Genomic DNA, 22,818 nt, shown 5'->3' on the forward strand with positions numbered 1-22,818 from the left:
TGCTACTGGCTCATCTTCCTAGGCTAGTGTAATATATGAGGGTCAGATGCTGAGAAATTAACTCATCTAATTTAAATTTAACTTTTAAAAACTTAGATATTAAAGCTTAGGTTGTCATTAATCAAATGTGTTTAAATATTTTTCACTTGTCATGCCCCCCAAACTGTGGCTGTTGATCACACTCGTAGATCATACCTCAGAGGTCTGAGAACTGAATACCTGCATCCCTTCTACAGCACCCCAAATCAGTGGTCACCAGATTCTCCTTCACTAGCTAATGCAGCGGTTGACAGACTGCTTCTGTAAAGGACCAGATAGTAAATATTTCAGGTGCTATAGTCTCGGTCAGACTACTCAACTCTGCTGTTGTAGGCTGAAAACAGCCATAGACAATAGCCAGTATATAAATGAATGGTCATGGCTGCATTCCAATAAAATTTTACTTACAAAAATGGCAGTAGGTTGGATTTGGCCTGTAGGCCATCATTTGCCAATGCCTATCTAGTGCAACCCCTGTCTAGTGACTTTATGAGCTAATGCATTCCACGTATAAGACAGTCCCAAGTGTTACTCCTTCATTTCATTCAGCAAATATGTACAGGGGGATTACATTAAGCCAAGCGCTATCCTGGTACAAAGAAGAAAGCAGCTCTACAGTCCACACCTCTCTCTCTGAGCTCCCTTCCCATGTTTCTAACTGGCTCCCCATTGCTCAGACGGTATAGTCCAAAGGGCCCATAAGGCTGTGCAGGATATTGTCCTTGTCTTCCTCTCTTGCTTCCCCTCTCACACAGCTCTACTGATAAAACCCAAAATTCAACTGTCTTCTCAGCCCTTAAGATCCAGATAAGTTCCACTCAAATCTTTATTCCGTGCCTTCTGGAAATCCAAAGCCTTCCTCAAAATTTATCCAAATTCCCAGGATGGGGGTGGGGGGTTGGTCATTACTGACTTTGGGTTCCTGGTTCCACCTATACTGATTCTGTTCAACAACGTTTTGACCCAGGTGTGAAACTCAGTCATTTTTTTAGGTTCCTCCAAAGACCCCATCCACACAGAGCACTTGTGACCCTGGTGAATTTCACTAATCAGTTAGGGGTCAAAAGGAAGAATCATATCACACCATACAATACATAACTAAAAGCCCCTTATTAGCCATAGCTTCTGTGTATTTTTAAAATTTCTTTAGCCCAGCTGTCACCAGAGTTCTCTCACTGGCTTTTCACCGAATGCAATCCCTTACCATCCTGCTGGCCTTTTTTCTTCCTCTCCCTTTCCTTCCCTTTCCTCTCATCTTCCTCTCTCGAGAGCAAAAAACCAAATCCCTTCCACTGCAGAGCAGCTTAACAAATCTTGGGTTGCTTGAGTCCTTAGCAACACCTGTACTTGCAGAGTCTCTGTCTCTTTACCAAGCGACCTAACAAAATATTTTATAAAACAAGCAAGTCCTCCCCCAAGAAGGATTCTGGAGCCAGCACTGTCAGGAATTTTCAATCCCATAACCTTTCTAACCTCTAGGCCTTTTTACATGTTATTCCCCCGTGCCTAGGGTATTCCCTCTCTTGCACCTAGATAAGTCCTACTCATCCTTTAGAACTCATCCTAGACAATGATTCCCACAAGAATCCTCCCTCCAGAAGGGAATCCTGTTGGTCTTGCATATATATGTACAGGAGGTATCCCAGACCACTTAAATCTAAGTTCAAGTCATGGACAGGTGCAAACTTGGGCAGAAGATGAGAGAGCTGGTTTATTCCTGACTCACTTTTAACATGAGTGGGAAGCCTTTTAAGGTCCCAGCTTATTGCGGAGATGGTGTCCTTTCAGTTCCTCACCTGGCTGATTTCTGTGCTCCTCACCCTGCAAAACCCTTAAAACAAAAATTCGCCAGAATCAGCACTGCCCTAAGGGCAAAAGTGGCTTCTGTGCTTGTTTACCTCTCTGGATTCCTGTCTTTCCTCTTATGGAGCCCTGGTATCCCTTTCTGTCTTATTAACAATGAGCTGTTTTTAAGAAGATGCTTTTCTTTTTTTTTCTTTTCAGTATTTTGTTTCGTTTTATCTTCTCCCAGCAAATCAAAACAGTCAAATAAAAAGAGAATTCAACTTCTCCAAGAAAATTTAACCCAAAGTACAATTGGTTCCCTTTCTAAGATTATCATGTCATTGTCTGCTCTCAAGGAAAACCACCTAGTCAATGAATATTTGTTGAGCGCCATATATTTGCAAGGAACTATACTATATCCTGGGGATTCCGTGGTGAGTGTGCCAGAGTCCTTGTCTACAATGACCTGTCCTCTTTTTTCCACAGCTGTGCTGTGGAAACTGTGATGAATCAATGTTCTTTATTCTCTAGAACCCTGTACTGTTCATCTTTTAGTGATAGATTACAGGTTTATTATAAAAAGATATAACTTAAGAACAGCCAGATGGAAGAGATGCATAGGGCAAGGTATGTGGGAAGGGGTGCAGAACTTACATGAGGTCTGAGGGTGCCACTGACCCGCCATCTCCACATGTTCACCAACCCCAAAGCTGCTTTTTCAGCATTTTTAGTTATTTTCAGTGGGAAGGTTAGTCCAAATATTTCAGACTGCCATTACTGGAAACTGGAAGACATTAAATCCTTCCTAATTAGGATGCAGATCTTTAGCCAGATATTCTTAAGAATTTTGTGAGGTCTTCTCCCTAGCCTGAAGCTTTCATTCTGTGTCATAAGTTGCAGTCCAGGAAACAAGTCAGTCTCTTTGGCCTTGCTCATTCACTCAGGCATGCATTCATTTAACAGACATCCACTGAGTACTTCCTGTAAAACATGGTTACAACAGTGAGTAAGCATCCTTGCCCTTTATTCCCTTGTTAAGAAAGAACAAAGAAAGTCATCTGAACTACCAGTTTTCAACATCACACTAGTCCTACCTGCCAAATTTAGGAAACTTCCATGTCTCCAACCTACTGAATGGTACAGCTGTAAAGGGTGGGACTATTGGAGACCTGTTTCCTATGGAAGGTAACTGTTGAACAGAGCAGTGCATCTAAAACTTAAGCATGCAAAAGAAGCATCTGGAGGGCTTGTTTAAAACAGATTACAGGGCTCTACCCGCCCCCAAATTCTGATTCCTAGGTCTGGGATGGAGCCTGAGAATATGTATTTCTGACCAGCTCCTTCTTGCTGTATCCTCACATGGTAGAAGGGCCTAGCAAGCCCTCGGGAGTCTCTCTTACAAGAGCGCTAGTCCCATTCATGAGGGCTCCTCATGACCTAGGCACTTCCTGAAGGTCCCACCTTCTTATACCATCACACTGGGCATTAGGATTTAAACATATAAATTTGGGGGGACACAAACATTCAGACCATAGCATTCCATGCTGAAGCTATTTCAAAAGTCCCTCTTTTTTCCCAGTATCAGGAATTAAGGGAGTCACTCCAATGATGTAGGTTTCCGTGGGGCGCTGAAAGGGAATATGGTGGCATAATACCCATTTCACTCCCTGAGGAACACAGGCCAAAATGTGAACCTCCTCGTGTCATGGGCAAAGAACACCAGCATTATGGATTTGGTGGAGAAACCTGGCCAAGGTAAATAAACTTCCAGTCCCTCACACAGAGGTCATTATTATTCGATTATCTATATTTCTATTGTGAGTCCTTTGTTAACTTAAATCTACTTCCAAACTTTTACTATTTATGAAAAGACACAGATGGGAACACTAATTATAAAATTTCTCATTTCAGTAAAAAATATGTTATAAATGACTTTGCTTTCCTTAGAGATGTTTAAGTATGTGATCAGAAATTTTGATGAATTTAATTCCCTTGCTAATCACATTTTATCTAAAACTAAATAGGAAGGCTCCTGAGAAAGATTAAATTATTATTTTTTTTGGCTTGAGCAAATAGCTGGCCTAATTTTACAGATGTTCTTGACTTTTTTTTAATATTTTTTATTAATTAATTTATGTATTTGGCTGCATTGTGTCTTAGTTGTGGTTCGCGGGCTCAGTAGTTGCCCCGCAGCATGTAGGATCTTAGTTCCCTGACCAGGGATGGAACCCACGTTCCCTGCATTGGAAGGCAGATTCTTAACCACTGGACCACCAGGGAAGTCACCCAGATGTTCTTAACTTTTGATTTCTAATTTGTTTATCAATTAGAATCTACTGGGCATTGTTTTCAAGTATTAAAATATTTCAGTCATCATTTATAAATCTTAAAGTTACCCTTTCAGCAACTTTATTCAAAGTACAGGTTAAAACTGAAGGGAAAGCACAAAAAAAATCTGAGCAGTAAATTAGATGTCACATTAAGAAGTATGAAATTTACTCAAAGCAAAATCCATCAAACCTTCTCCACACACAGCCTGGTTATTCCTGCTTTATCCAATCCTGGTTACCCAGTGTACTAACAATCTAGCTAACTAGATTAAAAGAAATAAATCAGGAAAGACAAGCCACAGCTAGAGAGAAAAACAGTAACAATAGGGACATGTGGCAGCCTTATGGAAAGCCTCAATAAAGCGATAAAAAGCAGACAAATGAAAAGTCCAATTGGAAAGATGCAAATATTGACACATTATAGATAGGACTTCAAGTTCATTAATTCATCCAACAGATTTGTTTAAGCCCCCACTCTCATGGAACTTACTTTCTAATATAATATAGATTTATGGTATCTTTGTAAAGTAGATATTGTTATCCTGGTTTTACAATAAATAGAGACCCAAGAGATTCATTACCTCTCCTTGGGTCAGACAACTATGAAGTTTCAGAACAGGGATTTGAGTCCAGTTTTATTTAACTCCAAATCCCACATTCTTTTCACCTATTCATTCATTCGCTTATTCCAGCTATTCATTTATTCAGTAATTTGAGTATAGCAAGCATTGGTCTAGAGATTAGGGGTATAGCTCCTTAGGGAGTTTACATCCCTGGTCCCCAAAATCTGTATATTAAAAAAATGCACAGTATTCTAAAAGAATTACAAGTATACTCACAGAATTCCAGTGTGTAAAAAGAAAGCAAAAGACTAGCTTCTTAAGGGAAACCCAGCTTGAAATGAGAGGTTTGTGTTTAGTATCTTATTGAATGCAGCCCTAGGATACTGGGAGAGAAAATATTTGTTCCAATTAAAATGTCAGCCATCCCTGATTCAGAAATGCAGGCTAATGTATTCAGATTCTCTTCACACCCTTTTATGTTAAATGTTATCAGTTTGGCATATTTATCTCTTAAAAATATATTTAAGACAAAGTATAAATATCTTCTGATACAATGTAAATCACTTGGCAAACAACTACAGGATAGGTTTTATCTTATTTCCTAACAGGGAATAACTTCTATCACAATATTTTTCTTTTTCCCCAAGAAGAGCCTTTTAAACAAACTAACAGTATTTTTCAGTTCTCTGACGGGTCAAGCCTTCTCTGGCCCATGTAAAAGCTTGTTCTCATAACCACACCCTGTCACCTTCCCCGGAGGAGATTTTTGGTGGGTGTTGTGATACAACTCACCCCACTCCCCGTGGGGAACAGGATCACAGAATATCCCACTCCTATCGCCTAAAAAATGAAACAAATACAAAATTTACCAGCAGTCCCCAAACAATAAAAGGATGCCATAAAATTATGCCATTAATTTTAATGTGCCAAGGAAAGATAATTCTGTGTAGTTTATTCCAGTTCCTAAGTGTTTCTCAAGACAGCATTTTGGACAGGGCAGTTCTTTGTCGCACACATCGCAAGATATTTAGCATCTTTGGCCCTTTACCTATAAATACCGGTAGCATCTTGCATTCATTGTGACAACCAAAATGAAACCACCCACACATGTTTTCAAACTCTCCCTGTAAGTGTTGGGAGTACAGGGGGAAGCCACACTATTGGTTGAGAGGCATTATACCTACCCCCACCCCTACATTCCAAATGCATATTGAGGCAAGGTGAGTCTACAAAATCTGCTAATTCTCCAATTTGAAGAGATTAAAAGATTGAGTAGATAATCCTATCAGAAAAGACAAAAAGCCTCAAAAAGCCCCTATTTTAAAACAGCAAGATTTCAAGAGAGATGAAGCTCTGCAGAAAAGCAGTGCTCTTCCGGAAAGCAGTGATGACTTCAGGGAATGAGCAGAAGCCCCTGGGTATGGGCACTTCCCTGACTGGAAGGAATGGGAATTTTCCCCTGTACAGGGAAAATTATTATTGTAGAACCAGTGTTCTACAATAATGTTATAAGCCCTGGCAAAGTACAGATTATATAAACAACCAAAATGGGGAGATCAGGGAAAGGAAACAGAAGTGAGTGAAACTGGGTTTATCATCTTACCTTTCATGCCTGAGAGTCAATATTGTCTAAAAAATGATAATGATTCCAAAATCCTAAATGTTTCAAAAACTTTTTCCTAAATTTCTAAAATATCTGTATAAAATTATATCTATGTAATAAAGAGATATTTATCTATAGTTCAGGAATTCCTTCAGGTTTACCTTTTCATCTGTTAGATGCTAATAAAATTAAAAATATTTAGGGAATTCCCTGGTGGTCCAGTGGTTAGGACTCCATGCTGTCACTGCTGAGGGCCCAGGTTCAGTCCCTGCTGAGGAACTAATACCTCGTAATCCACATGGCACGGCCAGAAAACAAACAAAAAAAATTTAATTTTCTTTTAGAAATTTCATGAACTTTGATCCAATTCTTGAAACTTTAGTTCTGACTAGAGCTGTTCCTTACTTCTTTACATCTATTTTTTAGAGAGATATCTAGAATCATGTTCTACATGAGGTTACTTGTGCTTTATTTGTACTTACTGAAATGTTTATAATAAGCATGTGCCATTTCCATAAAAATAAGAAAATATCTTTTTTAAACAGCAGCATTAATCAAGAACTTTTATATACCACACGTTGTGCCAAGTGTTTTATAGACATTATCTCATTTAGACCAAATTACATTTGATTTTTTTAAAGTTCATGTTTCTAATAAAACTACTTTTGTTCTTTTTTTTAAAATATTTTTTCTGCCCCTTTCTCTCACTCCTCTCTTTTTTTTTAATGAATTTTAAAAATCTATTTATTTATTTTTGGCTGCGTTGGGTGTTCGTTGCTGCTCGCGGGCTTTCTCTAGCGGCGAGCAGGGGCCACTCCTTGTTGCAGTGCGCAGGCTTCTCATTTTGGTGACTTCTCTTGTTGCAGAGCACGACCTCTAGGCGTGCGGGCTTCAGTAGTTGTGGCACGTGGGCTCAGTAGTTGTGGCTCATGAGCTGTAGAGCACAGGCTCAGTAGTTGTGGCGCACAGGCTTAGTTGCTCGGCGGCATGTGGGATCTTCCCAGACCAGGGCTCGAACCCGTGTCCCCTGCATTGGCAGGCAGATTCTTAACCACTGCACCACCAGGGAAGTCCCTTTTTTTAATTAAATTTTAATTGTACAACTTATTCATTTGTATGCATTAGGATTTTTAGTTGCAAATAACAGAATCCATTCTGGCTCATTTAAGAAGAGGTTATTAGAGGATAATAGGTCAACTCACAAAACTGTAGGAGGGCTAGAGAAATAGGCTAATTGCTAAGCTTCCAGAAATAATAGCCAGACTCATTCCCAGGACTGGCCTCATCCAGGGAAGTGCCTCTGCTAAAAGTGGACACCTCTGATTCTACCTTATGAGCAATATGGATGCCCCACTTGAAGCCCGTGTTCTGAGGCTACTCACATTCAAACCAAAGTCTAGTGCAGATGCGGATGACAGCAGAACTTAGGGTACACATTTGCACCCTGGTTGCTAGGGAGGCTGGGAAGTGGATTTTCTGGATGCTACCTAGGGAAGTGGGGTGTTCAAAATGTGGAAAGCTAGCAAAATGTACAGAGGATATGGTAAAGATGTTAGATAGCCATCAGTGCCAGCTGACTGTCACTTTAAACAATAGCAGCAACAACAGTAACGTGCTTTTCTATTGAACAAGCGGTCCATGGACCAGCAGCATGAGCATCACCTAGGAAATGGTGAATGCAAAATCTGGGACCCCACCCCAGATTTACTGAAACAGAATATGCATTTTAATAAAATCCCTCAGGTAATTCTAACGTGCAGCAAAGTTTGAGAATTGCTGCTCCAGTGTAAGAAAATGCAACATTTTTCCCACAAATGAAAATGCACTCACCTCCCCAAAAGGGGAGATCCAAAGTCTCATCAGTTCCTGCATCCAGCTCCAAGTCCAGGATCACTTGGTGATGGTCACTCCTCTCTATTTCAGTCATAATATTGTCCTGATAGTCCACATTTAGGCATTAAATAAAGTAAACCATCGCCAACACACCCTATATGAAATAATAAGGAAAAGGGAGAGGAAATAAAGAAAAGTTATATATATATATGTATATACATATATGTATGTATGTATACAGGACATAGCAAGGAAGGAAATATGGGAAGTGACTGCAGTCTACAGCTGGTCCTGAGGCTATTATTGGTGTTATAATTTCCTTCCTCCACTACCCATTTCAAGTTCCCTTGCCCTTAGCTAGTAGGAATTCATAACCTTGTGGGGCAGCCCCAAATTTGTTCCTGAGAGATCTAAGCTCTTAGTGGTTCTGCCTGTGTGCAGTAATAGAATACTACAGTATTCTATTACTTTTATGCCACTGGAAGCTATGCTAGGAGGTGTCCAAAAGATGCTTTAGGTTCTAGAAATACTCCTTTCCCCCAGCATGGTATAGCAGCAATCCTCTTACCCTTGATATTTAGGATCAATCATCCCAGCCTACTTGGAATAATTCTTTCTTGGCTGTTTTCTCCAGAATCATAAGGAGCCCCAGATTACGACCTCATCAGTTCAGCTTCCAGTTCAACGGAACCATTGTTGTGTCGTCTGATGGAAGCATTTCTCCCTTAACCTCTAAACCAGCAAAGCCCAAGGTGGCTGGGGAGGAAGTAAAGATTTCCTCGAGTGTAATAATAAGAGTGAAGGGCATCACTCCCACCTCCCCCCATTGCTTTTTAGACCATGCATTCTGGCTATGGGGGAAACTATTTATTAGTCACCGCTTCACAGCATGTGCCACACTTCAGGATAACATTCAGCCATAGCTGAATTGTCAGTAGGCTATGCTACCATTCTGTAAATGTGACAAGGCCAGTGAACCCTTAAATTCAACCACTGCCTTATTTTTTGTGTGATAAATTTGAGTTCCTTAGTCAAGAGTAATATTGTTTAAGATGGCATGCAGTGAATAAGGCATTCTGTTACATTCCACTGATGATGTAACTGGCAGCAGTGAAGTGAGGAGGAAAGGGAAATCCATAATTAGAAGTGTCCTGTGAGGATAAATCATCTTTCAAGATGGAAGGGGTTGAATGTAATCAGCCTCCCACCAGGTGGCTGACCAGTACACCCAGAGAGATTTTTCTCTATGAATTACTTAGGGTTGGTAACTTCTGCTGGTAAACTCATATGTGGCCAGGTCAGTTTTGATGAGGTCATGTTGCTGAGTCCATAAATAAGAACTTCTGCCCCTGCCCCCATGATAATTTAGTTTATGAAGCCACTGAGCAAGCACCAGGGTGACTGGAGAAAACCTGGCTGATGCCCACAGACTTGATCATATTATCTATCTAATTACAAACATCCTCAGTGTGGGGTTCTGTTGGTGAGCGTTCTTGTGGGGTATGAATAACTCTCATACTTTAGGGCCAATCTCAAAGGCTGAGAAAGCAAGTTTTTTGGAATCTACATTGGGTACATGAGATACAGTGTGGGTGTTCAAAAGATATTGAGCAGCGAGGAACAGTTCAGCACTACAATATATATTAAAACATTACGGGCTTCCCTGGTGGCGCAGTGGTTGAGAGTACACCTGCTGATGCAGGGGACATGGGTTCGTGCCCCGGTCCAGGAAGATTCCACATGCCGCGGAGCAGCTGGGCCTGTGAGCCATGGCCACTGAGCCTGCGCGTCCATAGCCTGTGCTGCGCAACGGGAGAGGCCACAACAGTGAGAGGCCCACGTACCGCAAAAAACAACAACAACAACAAAACATCACAAGCTCCAAGAGTGAAGGCTAATGTAAACTATGGACTTCAGGTGATAATGATGTGTCAGTGGAGGTTCATCAGTCCTAGCAAAGGTACCACTCTGGTGGGAGGTGTTGATAATGGGGGAGGATAAGCATGTGCAGGGTAAAGGGTGTTTGGGAATCTCTCTACCTTCCTCAACTTTGTTGTGAACCTAAAACTGCAATCTAAAGATTGTAAATACAATCTATCTCATTCTTTTTAATTTCTCACAGTGTTCCACAATATGGATACATCAGATTATTTAGCCATTCTTGTATTTTTTTTCTTTTGTATTAATTGAATGTAATAAATATCTTTGTACAGGCCTCCTTGAGCTCAATACACAAATGAATGTTTCTCTAGGGAAAATCCTAAGTCGAAGTTATGGGTCACAATATATGAATATTTTTAATTTTAGTAGATATAGCCCAAATACTTTATATTCTCATGGTATTGTCTAAAAGTATCCATTTCACCATACTATTGGCCAATTGTATTATATTATCAAACTGTATAATTTTTGCCTATCTAATGAATAAAAATGTTATCATGGTTATCAGAATGTATTTCTCTGATTAGGTTAAGTACTTTTTTTCTTATGTTTATGTTTTCTTATGTATGACCGTTTATATTTCCTTTTCTGTTCTTATTCTTTGCCCATTTTTATTGCTTGTCTTTTAGTTATAGATTCTTATTGGTTCTTTATGTTCTGGATATTAATCCCTTATGTATCTTTATTGTAAACATTTCTTCCAATCTTTGTTTTATTTGAGCTTTTTTATGCTGTCTTGTCTTCAGAAGTTTTTCACTTGATGTTATCAAACTTCCTTTTGATTTCTGACTTTTTTAAAATCTTATTTAAAATGTTTTCCCTACCACTAAGAAAAAAACATATTCTTGTATATTTTCTTTTAATATTTGCATGCTTTTCCCTAATTCTTTAGATTTTTAATTCATCTGAAATTATCTCTGTAATATGAAATAAAAATCTTTTTTTCCAAACGGCTAGTGAATTTCTCCTGCATTGTTTATTGAAAAGTAAACTCTTTCCACTGATTTAAAATGCCATCTTTTCATATACTGAATTACCATATATACATTGTTGTATTAGTCTATTTTTATCTTTTACTATCTCACCATTACACTGTGTTATTAAAAAGATGTTCAATTTAATCTTTTCTTTCTTTTCAGAAAGCTTCCTCTTGAACAATTTTATTATTTGTCACAAAACAAAAAAAGTGACTTCTGTGGAATGATTCTTTGTAAGTTTGAGGTTTCTTTTCCTTATATGAGATCAAATAACATTTTCAAGTGGAAATGAGTTATATGCAAAATAAAAAAGCTCCAAAGTGGGAACTTATAGAAAAACAAGTGTTCCTTTTTTTTCACTAGAGATTATTGATTATAGAAACCAAGACCAAAACAACAAAAATAAAACAAATAAACTAAAATCCACTAACAGTTTGTTGCACTTAAACAAAGAAAAAAGTAGGAAATAAGGAATAGTAATGTTTGAAAAGATTCATACAGATCGTCTTGGCCCATTTCCCTGCCTTTGACCTAGTTATTCAATCTAATGTTATCTGTTATCTAATGAATCTGTTAATGTTTCTTAAAAGGTTCATAGAAAAAGCCCCAGTGCCCTCAACAAAATTTTTAATCAGAATTTTATGAGAGAGGTTTGTTATGACAATCTACAAATAACTCTTAATAAAATTACTCCCTAAGTCTCTTTTTTGGATAAGGAATACTTAATTTACCCTTTGCTTAGAGGAATTATTTTCTACTATATTGTTTTTTGCTCTTTGAAATAGTTTGTTGTATATATTACAAAGGCATGCTTTTAAATTTTCACATAAAAATAAAACACCAACAGCACTGAAGTAAAAATGAAAACATTAGTTTTTACCTTTGTTAGAATTGTTAGGAATCTGTTTATAGGTAAGAAGTTAATATAGAGTTCAGCCACAAGAGGGAGCCAAAAAGACATGAAATTTGTGGTTGCTGGGCCTTGTATATCCCTTTGGGATTAGTAAACTGAAAAGTATTAGAGTGGCAGTAAAATCATGGATAGGTTCAAGGAATTGCTGTCTCTGAGCATTTTTTATTTTCATTTTATCCTTTCAAACTTTGAATTTTTAAGAAAGCTTTTCTTTTTAAATTTTTATTCTTATTTTTCCATTTTTTTAAATTATAGCTCATTTACAATGTTGTATTAGTTTCAAGTGTACAGCAAAGTGATTCAGTTATACATATATATATGTGTATATATGTATAATTTTATCCATGTTGAATCAAATCAATTTTAGGCATGTACTTGTCAATATCAGCTAAATTTGTCACATGAGAAAAAATTTAGATGCTGATTTAATGTTTCATATATAATAGCCAATCTGGTAACTCTAGATCTCATAGATTCCTATAGTCATTGCTTCCCATTCCCCTACTCAACCAGAAATATAACTGGAAAACATGCTTTTTTTTTTTTTTTTTAGTTCCAACAAACTTAGAGTCCAAATAAAGAAAGATATAAACCTTTTAAGGTTCACATGAATTGTCTGTTTATAATACATTATGGACTAATAAAATTACATGGCTTATGTACCACTTGCTAAATAGAGGAACATATAAAAAAGCAAACAGTATATTCAATTTTACTGCCTTTACTACAACTGATAAGTCAGTTCATTTTTCATAACTGAAATATTTCAGAAAGATTTGCATAGGCTGAAACTAATTGCTGAAATGCAATGAAAGCAGATGACAATCCTTCTCTAGTGTGGAGTTTGTCCCTGGGCTGCATTGTTATTTCTTGGCATGTAGGGTTCAGAGTAATTAGTAAGTACCCAACCTTCAAATGAAGTGATTCAGAAAAGGCACGCCTCTGGGAACTTGTTCAGTTTTGTTCTAGCCTCTCTGCAACTGGGCAACATTTACTATCATGAGAGATGAGCAATCCTGGGCAAAGGGACAAAGCACACACCGTACTTATATATTTTCTCCAACCAGGCCACACTCTGATCACTTTAGGTCATGTAATTGTACCCCATGCATGGTGTCAGGCTACCTCAGAACACTTTGGTGCTCTGCCTATGAGAGTGAACATCAGTAACAACCAGAGCTCTATTATCATTAGAAGAAGTTAGAAATGCAAAATCATTATCTTAAAGACACTGTAGTTCGCAAATGGGATACATCTTTATTCTTAAGCAAGTTTCTAACAGGAATGTAAGCTTTAAAAAGTCCTTAATATAAATTAGGGTTTGCTTCCTGTTTTTATTCTAGGATGCCCACACCATCTAATTCAACAGTAGGGTAAGTAGACAACTATATTTTCCTTCCCTGTTATAATCAAGAAAAAAATATTGGCCATCTGTATATCTCAGACAGTGTGAGGACAAGTGAGACTTTTCACAGAAGTTTTTTTTTGTTTTTTTTTAAAACAAGCAGGAGAAGAGGCTGGTACAAGTCCAAAGTAACAGTATTACTGATTTCCCCCAATTATATTCCCTGCTAATCTTTTTTTTAATAAACTTTTAAATTTAGCACTATTTTCGATTTACAAAATTACTGGGAAAATAGTACAGAGTTCCTATTTACCTCATATCCAGTTTCACCTATTACTAACATCTTACATTAGTATGGTACCTTTGTCACATTAATGAGCCAATACTCATGCATTAGTATTATTCAGATTTCCTCAGGTTTTCCCTAATATCCTTTTTCTGTTCTGGGATCCCATCCAGGACACCACATTACATTTAGTAGTCATGTGTCCTTAGGCTCCTTTTGGCTCCTTTCCTTTTTTTATTTTTTTATTTTTTTAATGTCCTCTATAGTCTGAGGATTATCTGTCAGATATTTTGTAGAATGTCCCCCAATTAGGATTTGTCTGGTGTTTTTCTCATGATTAGACTGGAGTAGTGTGTTTTGGGGATGAAGACCACAGAGGTCAACTACCATTTTCATCACATCCTATCAAAAGTATACATGCGGGCTTCCCTGGTGGCACAGTGGCTGAGAGTCTGCCTGCCGATGCAGGGGACACGGGTTCGTGCCCCGGTCTGGGAAGATCCCACATGCCGCGGAGCGGCTGGTCCCGTGAGCCATGGCCGCTAAGCCTGCACGTCCGGAGCCTGTGCTCCGCAACGGGAGAGGCCACAACAGTGAGAGGCCCGCGTACCGCAAAAAAAAAAAAAAAAAGTATACATGCTATCAACATAACATCACTGTTGACACTAACCCTGATTACCTAGCTGAGGTAGTGTTTACCAGTTTCCCCCAGTGTGCAATTAACCTTTTTTTCTCCTTTTTCCATCCTGTACTCTTTAGAAGAAAGTCACTGTGTGCAGTCCACACTTAAAAGTTTGGAATTATACTCCACCTTCTTGAGGGCAGAGTACCAACATAAATTATTTGGTATTCTTTTGTAAGGGAAATGTGTGTGTTCTCCCTCATTTATTTATTTAATCACTTATTTATATCAATATGGACTCATGGATTTTATTTCATACTTTGATACTTTAGTAGTAGTCCTGTACTACTTTGTTAATTTTGTCACTCAAATTGGCCATTGAGAGCTCTTTCAGTTGGCTCCTATATCCACACCGCTATCATTGTGGGGTTTTGTGTATAAGGGATTTTTTTGGGTTTTTTCTTTGTTTGTTTTTGAGTAGTTTATCACTTGTCACTGTGGGGTTTTTTTCTTTCTTTCTTTCTTTCTTTCTTTCTCTTCCTTTCCTTCCTTCCTTCCTTCCTTCCTTCCTTTCTTTCTTTCTTTCTTCCTTCCTTTTAGCACTTCCTTACTTTCTGGCACTACAAGATACTCCAGGCTCATCTTATAAATGTCCTGCCCCAGCCCTACAAGCAGCCATTTCTCCAAGGAGCGCAGCTCCTTCCTCTGGAGAATGGTATGAGAATCCACGATCTGAATACTAGGTGTGCCTGATACTACTGGAGTCCCTGTCGATCTTAACCAGAAATACTAAGCTGGCATTTAAAAACTGTGTTTCAGTTAAAGCAAAGATCTGCTCAAAAGGCTATTAAAATTACAGTCTAGGTTGTTTGGGGTTTTCTTTTTTAAAAAGCAACTATGTGAAGACCTTTGTTTTGGACTTTTCAAATTCTCTTTGTAGCGACATGAAAAGTAAAGCCCTTTTTGTTGTTGTTGTTTTTCTCGGATCACCTTTCTGCTTGCAGGCTGATAAGTTCCAAAGTCTCTTCCTTTGACCTCAACTCCTCAAACATCCCCTTGGAAGAGCTGTGTAAGATTTTGATAAAAATCTTGGTAGACCTGCTCAACAGGGAAGATTGAGTTCAGAGACAGCCCATGCCTCTAACTGAATGATTCAAAGAGAAACTGAATTCCTTTTAAATGTGTATGTAGTTAAGTGAGTGTTTGATATCCTGCCTTTTCCTTATTATTTCTTCTCTATGTAGGGACTCTAAATGAAAAGTAATATTTATAAATCATTTAATATAACAGGAATATACTGTAATTATATTCTACACAGTCTTAATTTAAAGGAGTAAATATACATTCTGGTCATTGTACTCAAAACTTGAATGGGTTACAACTTGAAAATTTAGTTGAAGGTATAATTTGCAATTTTTTTAACAAACAAAAATAACCTTTGCAATATATACAGGATATTAAATTAAATTTCATAATGTAATAGACACAAGACACGCGGAGTCCATAGCTTTCAGGTCTTAAAAGTAAAAAACATTTTCCTAAATCATTACCAGCTATAACTTAATGCTATTTGCTAGGAAATATACATTTCTAGAATCTGAGGGGAAGAAAATTTTGGCCTTAATCCCAAGTGATAAGAATTAATTGGGGCCTCTCCCTACCTTCCTAACTCCCACCTTTACCCCTTCTACACAAAGCGAAAATCCAGGACACAGACAAAACCAGAAGATCCCAAGAACTACCAATATACATTTTGCAGATTTACTTCCTATCAAGGGGACCAATCCCCAGAAAGAAATAGCTTATCGAATCCTCATTGTTCTTTTTTTTGTGATTTAACATGCTTTTGGCCTTTAGAACTTATTTTCTAAATTAACAAGTTAATCTCTACTTTTTGGTGTCTCTGTAACAAAAGCAAGATATAATGAAAACAAATGTAATGGCTTTTGTTCAGGAAGTTCTTACCAACATCAAATTAGTAAAACATGGGGTCACCTTGCCCTGGACTCTGGCCTGGGGCTAAATGCATATCAGCAGGTTATTCTCTGTGGATAAAGCAGTTAGCACAGGGCCTGGCACATAAGTGCTTTATTAGCATCATAGTTACTGTTGTAGTTAACAACATTTAAAGGCAATGTCCTCTGAGTATAATACCTGCCCATGCAGCAGTTACAATGTCTGAGGACCTTCCCAGATAACCTACTGAGATATTTTCTAGGGACAGTGGGCAGACATGACCGTTTTGTGAAGTACTCATACCACATTTCCTTAAACCGCATCAAGTCCATGGGAAAAGGTATCAGAAGTTCAAAATTTAATCCCACTGATTCCACATAACTACTGATTCTTACACCTTAGCTCAACCTGGCACATACTGGGAAGAACCCAAGAGAATCAAAATGAATTTTCTGCCCAGAAGAAGTTAATTAGCACTAAGACAATCTTCGCATTCTGATTTACTCCATTAGCCATTCTTTCTAGTGTGTTTTATGACTCAGTGTCTCCTGGCTACTGGACAATATTGGAAGCCCAGCCTTTCTCATTCATTCCTCACTGTCCCTAGGGTTTCTTTCTTCCCTGCTTCCTGAGTGCTCTACCTGAAGGTGAATGAGGCAAGCCTCCAAGGCTTTGCATGTGCAAGACCTCCCTTAGAACACGGGTTTTACTACACCACAGGAGACTCCATCCTTTCCTGACTCAGGTAGACTGGACACTCTCCATGAGCACAAACATGTTCGTTCCTGCTTTACTCACACAAACAGTTTGCTCAAACTATAAAAATGCTCACTTATTTTCAAACAGATTGTTAAGAGGAAATAATTTCCTCTCAGTTCACCATAGAAGCCATTGAATTGGACACTGGAAATATTTATTTAGAACAAATGAAAATCATTTGTAGCAAATAAAATGAAGTACAGCCAGTATTGCTTCAGTGAAAGAGCAGTCACTACACCAGTGTTTTCGTGACTCCCAGGGACATCAGTCAGTTGGAATTCAGGAATGCCCTGATTCTGTGTTCTCCTGTCATCACAGAGTTGACAACCTTATATTCAATACCTTGTACCAAGCTGTCTAGTAGTTGATGTGGCACTTTTTAAGCAAAGTAAATAAACTGGAAAAGTGTTTAGTGACTAGCGGTAAAATAATGCTATACCCAATTCAAAAATGTGTTCAAGTGACAAGAGCAAGAAAACCGAATCACTTTACACAAAAACAAAAAGAGCTGACTGGCCTCAGAAATGACTTTTGCCTAGAGTCCAGGCTTTTTCTCTTACAAATCAATCTTAACTTCTTGTGGCGTCTGTAAGAGACCAGGAACTTGCTAAGAATCGTGAACTGCGAGGTATTTCAGAGCCCACCAAGATGCCAAGGCTGCTAAATTCAGTACAGATTTGCATCAGCGTCATGAGAACACATGGCCAAACCAACCAAAAATGACTGGGATTGAAAAATATCATATGATGGAAAAGCAATGAGACATTTAAAAATATGTTTCTTATAGAAATTATTCTCATTATTTCATAGTCACACCATCCATAGTGACTTGCAGAAGCTATTATATAAACTCTGCCAATACTTAGATGGGTAATAGTGAAAGAAAAATTTCTGTAACAAGACACTAACATGAACAGTTACGGCATAACCTGTACATTTATTTTGGCCTGGTAAATACAGACATTACACAGCTTTCCCATAGCTTCTGTGGGTTCTCACTATGAGCACTAGGAATGCAGTTCATCTTTGAAAGCCTTTCTCTAGCTCTTCTCCTTTAAGAGCCCAGAGCACCTGTACTCCTGGTGTGTGTTTCCTGTTCACTGCTTGCATGTGCTCTGTTGGAAGCCTGAATTCTATCTGGTTGTATTTGCTGGGGGAAAAAAAACAAAACAAAACGGAAATTTACTGTCTTACAGTTCTGGAGACTAGAAATTCAAGATGAAGGTTTCAGCCAAGTTGGTTCGTTCTGAGAGCTGTGAGACACCCTGTTTCACGCCTCTCCCCTGACTTCTAGCAGGTTGCTGGTAATCATGGGTGTTCCTTGGCTCACAGATGCATCACCCTGATCTACCTTCATCTTCACATGGCATCCTCCCTGTGCGCATGTCTGTGTCCAAATTTCTCTTTCTTATAAGGATACCAGTCATATTGGATTAGGGGTTCACCTTATTCCAGTATGACCTCATCCTAACTAATTACGTCTGCAATCACCCTCTTTCCACATAAGGTCACATTTTGAGGTACTGTATGTTACAACTTCAACATACACATTTTTTTGGTGGAGGGACATAATTCACCCACTAACACTGGTCTTGGATTTTTTACTTTATTTTCTAATTATATGTAACATTTCTCTATTCCATGGACTTCCTAATCTTGATTCTCTTCTAATTTAGACAGCTCTCACACAGTTTTTTTTTTTAAACCTCTCCTAGTTCTTTTTAAGAACTCTGCTAGTTCTTCAAATGATAGGAAAATTGTATCCCCACGGCCTTTTTAAATTGTTGGGGATTTTTTCCTTTCAGTATATGAGCTATTTTTGGCTTTTTGATTTCTAAACAGTACTTACTGTGTACACTGTGTATATAAACAGGTGGCATATTTTGTTGATTGAGTGCTTAAAGAAACAGATGACCTGGTTGAAAGGTCAGTCCAAGATGGTAAAGGATCATTTTGCACATTGAAACTGAATGCCTAAAAGGATTCTATAAAATAAAGTACTGGGATCCTCTAAAAACAAGGGGCAGGAATGGAAAGCAAAGAGAAATTCTTCCTGTAATGTTCCAAAAACTACAAAATTCATATATCTTCCACTTCATATTTTTATATCAGTTGCAAAAGTTATGCACTGATAAAGAATTCAGTATGATTTATTTTAAAAACAAAACTTATTTTTTATTTATCTAGAAAAATTAAGAAAATTTCGTATGTTTTATGGTATATATTCCACCAGAATGCTAATTCCATGAGTATAGGCACTTTGACTCACTGTCATATCCCAGGGATTAGAACAGTACCTGCCACAAAGAAAGGGTCCCAATAAATATTTGATGATTAAGTTGTTTCAATTGTACTTCTTTGTATTCTGTTTTGTTTTGTTGGCTCAACTAAATCTCAGAGAAATCTGCTGCCCGTACCTGCCTGAACACCTCTACCACACACACCGCTCTAGCAGAGCCACGTTCCTGATGTCTCCATCACCTGAGGGTCTCTACACTGGCGTTAAAGCCCAAAGCCAATAGCCACTTCCTTCTACTGTGCCAGCAAGGCCTTACGATGCAGCAGTTTTGAAGACAAGAGGTAAAATGTGATTTGAAATCAGAACAGCATTAATTCTTTTTATATTTGGAGTTTATTCAGTAATAAAATTAAAGAAAGGACCCCATCACAGACCAATGAAATCAGATTCTCTGAAGATGCCCTTTTCTTCTTTAGACAGAGCTTCCCATGATAGAACCAGAAACTAAACGTTGTAGAATTAGTTGTTTTTATTCTACTTGTATTTTCAATTTTTATTTCCTTACCATTCTCTCTATGGTTTAACTTTTAAAAATTCCATCCTAGCTCAAGTGATCAGCACAAAGGTCAATGTTTGGTTCAGAGCATCAAGAGTCTAGACATGGGTGTAGCTGTTGCGATAAAACTGAAAAGATCATCATTGAAATAAGACTCAGGAAGTAATGAGAACAATTTGATCAATTCCTCTTAACACCTTGGAGTGTCTTTTCGTGGATGCAAACCTTGGGGTCTTCCCAGATATGTTTCATTAGAGAGGATGGTAAGCTCATACACTAGCCATCAATTCCATCCCACACTAGACACCTCAAAACAGAGAAGAAACCTATGGAGAAAGACAAGATACTAGAGGGAAGATAACTGAAGGTGACAGAAGAGGTACATGGTAGACAGAGATAAATATTTGTTGAATGAATTTAGGCTGTGAGGTAGGTAAGACACAAGAACTGTGCTATATAATGCAGCTCCTCTGTACATGAATATTTGGACCCAAATATAGGAACACAATACTGCCATCATCAATATCAACATCAGCATCCTATTAGGAGGCAATAACTTTTGAGAGATATTATGGTGGAGTGTTTAAGAGCATGGACTAGAGAGTCCAACTGCATGGGTAGCATTCTGGCTCTGCCACTTACTCACCATGGACCATGGGAAAGTTCCTGAACTTCTCTGCCTCTACTTCCCAATCTGTAAAATGGGAATATTTGTACCTACTTCACAGATAACAGAGATTAAGTGTTAGCAGCTACTATTTTTATTATATACTCTGCTACCATATAATGATTCTGTATGTGTACAGCATGCTGAACCTTTCCATTGATAAAAGGTACTGAAAGCTGTATCAAATATATGTATATATAGATACATACATATATAGGTATGACACTAAATGATACTTACATATATATACATGTATGTATGTATGTATAGGATGTATACAAGATAGGATATCTAAGCAGTTGAAATTTTTGTGATCTTATTAGATAAATCATCAAAGTAAACTAATATTTTTCAATCCCTAAATTAGATAATTTCTGAAATTACATGAAATGCATACAGTTAGGAAGAAATCACAGAAATGTGTGTTGAGTTTATAAAAACACTTTTCAGTGCAGTTGTAGACCAGGGACTGAAGAAGTGGCCAAATCCAACCAGAAGTCAGAGAGCCAGGGGACCCAGGTGATGCAGTTCTTAGATGACAATGTCCTAAGGCAAAGAAGGGGGAAATGGATCTATAGAGGCAAAAAGAGGACAGCCAGCACAGTGACTCCTGAGGGCTGAGAGGTGCAGCTCCCTTCCCCGCTAGGCTACCAGAAAACTGACAGACATCAACTCTCCAGGAGAAAGAGTTCCCAGCTAAGGTTGAACAAGGCAATGCTCTCCCTTCTTGTCTCAGCTCTCATATTGTAAACGTGTCCTTTTTGCAGTCTACTTCATGCCACGTTTTTCACATTTTGTGCCCTTTGTTGGTGATTTTGCTGTGTAAAATGGCCCAAGATAGTGCATGTGCACTGTTTCTAAGTGCAGGAAGTCTGTGATGTACCTTACTGAGAAAATATGTCTGTGCTTCATTTAGGCTTGAGTTCTTAGACTTGACACAAAAAACATGATTCATAAAAGAAAAAATTGACAAATTGAACTTCATCAAAATTTAAAACTTTGGCTGGTGAAAGGATGAAAAGATATGCTATAGACTGGGAGAAAATATTTTGCAAGCCATATATATAACAAAGGACTAATATCTGCAATTTATAAAGAACTCTAAACATTCAACAGTAAAATAACAAACAATCCCGTTAGAAAATGGGCAAAAGACATAAAGAAACATTTCACCAAAGAGGATACAAATGGCAAATAATCATTTGAGAAGAGATTCAACATCATTCATTAACCATTAGAGAAATGCAAATTAAACCACAATGAGATATCATGACACATCTATCAGAATGGCTAAAATAGGGGCTTCCCTGGTGGCGCAGTGGTTGAGAGTCCGCCTGCCGATGCAGGGGACACGAGTTCGATCCCTGGTCTGGTAAGATCCCATATGCTGCGGAGCAACTAAACCTGTGTGCCACAACTACCAGGCCTGCGCTCTGGAGCCCGTGAGCCACAACTACTGAGCCCACGTGCCACAACTACTGAAGCCAGCACGCCTAGAGCCCATGCTCCACAACAAGAGAAGCCACCACAATGAGAAGCCCGCGCACCGCAACAAAGAGTAGCCCCCACCCGACACAACTAGAGAAAGCCCATGAGCATCAACAAAGACCCAATGCAGCCATAAATAAATAAATAAATGCTTTAAAAAAAAAAACTACAGAATTTAGGGAGTTCCCTGGTGGTCTAGTGGTTAGGATTTGGTACTTTCACTGCCGTGGCCCGGGTTCAATCCCTGGTCAGGGAACTGAGATCCTGCAAGCCATGTGGCCTGGCCAAGATTTAAAAAAAAAAAGCAAAACAAAACAAAACAACAACAAAAGACTATAGAATTAAGTTCATTTAATATAACAACTGATCTAATTGGGTTTTACTCTACCATCTTACAATGTGGTGGGGTTTTTTCCTGCCTGTTTAAGTTATTTTTCTCTTTTTTCTTGTCTTTTTTAAAAAAATTAAATACCACTTTATTTTTCCCATTACTTTGAAAATATACTATTTTAATATGATATATTACCTTATTAGTTTCCCTAGAAAACAGGGAATTCCCTGGCAGTCCAGTGGTTAGGACTCATCACTCTCACTGCCAGGAGCCTGGGTTTGATCCCTGGTCTGGGAACTGAGATCCCACAAGCTGCATGGCCAAAAAAGAAAGAAAGAAAGAAAGAAAATATACCCTCTTCCTGGAAATGCAAGGATCTTAGAATATTTCAATTTTATTTATTTTTCTATTGACTTATATACTATTGCTGTCATGTATATATTTCAACTACAAAGGACATTACTCTTTGACCAGTGTTCATTTGGATTCAACCACATATTTACCTATTTTATTGCTCTTAAACACATTATTGACTGGAGACATGTTAATACATTTTTAGAGAGTGATACAATTAACATCACCATG

General features: G+C 38.2%; 1 long non-coding RNA gene across 2 annotated transcripts in view; it reads right to left on the reverse strand.

Moving 5' to 3' along the window:
• LOC117199845 (uncharacterized) overlaps positions 1 to 22,818 on the reverse strand; it is a 342,114-nt gene that overhangs the window by 311,264 nt on the left and 8,032 nt on the right. The window contains exons 3-4 of one of the 2 annotated variants that reach the window (XR_007479196.1): positions 22,429 to 22,545; positions 8,151 to 8,307 (exon numbers count right to left, since the gene is read on the reverse strand). This is a non-coding gene — a long non-coding RNA (uncharacterized LOC117199845). The remainder of the gene's footprint in view (positions 1 to 8,150; positions 8,308 to 22,428; positions 22,546 to 22,818) is intronic. The other variant, XR_004481185.2, reaches the window with a different exon arrangement.

The sequence above is a fragment of the Orcinus orca genome, chromosome 9 (genome assembly GCF_937001465.1).
Source record: "Orcinus orca chromosome 9, mOrcOrc1.1, whole genome shotgun sequence".
Classification (NCBI taxonomy): domain Eukaryota; kingdom Metazoa; phylum Chordata; class Mammalia; order Artiodactyla; family Delphinidae; genus Orcinus; species Orcinus orca.